Consider the following 532-nt stretch of genomic DNA (forward strand, 5'->3'; position numbering starts at 1 on the left):
TCTGGATGTCATTTTTTAAAATGTAAATTTTTATTAGTTTTGTATCCATCGAATGAGAATCATAAAAAAATCTATTTTTTGTGAAATGAGAAATAGGGCATTTTACTTGGATTATTGGCAAACCACAATCCATGTTATTGGAAACTGTATGCGTGAAAAAAAAAAACAATAAAATTCTTTAATGACAAAAAAAAGTAAACCAAAGGTGCAATCATATCACGTTCCCAAAGCTCTTTCCTAAAACCATGTACTTTCCTCTGGGTCCCTCCCTCAAAGCCCAGTCCCGAGACCTCATCTCGGTATAAAACACTGCAGACACGTGACTCGTCATCTGATTTCTTTGCAGCTAAAGGAACACAATGAAGTTTCTTGCAGTTTTCCTCCTAATGACTTCCTCGTGTCTGGAGCTTTGAGCTTCGTTCTGCCCACCCGCTTCTGGCCCCTGCTCAAGGGGGTGGGCGTCACCTCGGTTGGGGGATCACAGATATTTGTTCCCGCTGACATGGACACACACTTGTTTAACCCTCATACA

The sequence above is a fragment of the Penaeus monodon genome, chromosome 21, assembly GCF_015228065.2.
Source record: "Penaeus monodon isolate SGIC_2016 chromosome 21, NSTDA_Pmon_1, whole genome shotgun sequence".
NCBI classification, from domain to species: Eukaryota; Metazoa; Arthropoda; class Malacostraca; order Decapoda; family Penaeidae; genus Penaeus; species Penaeus monodon.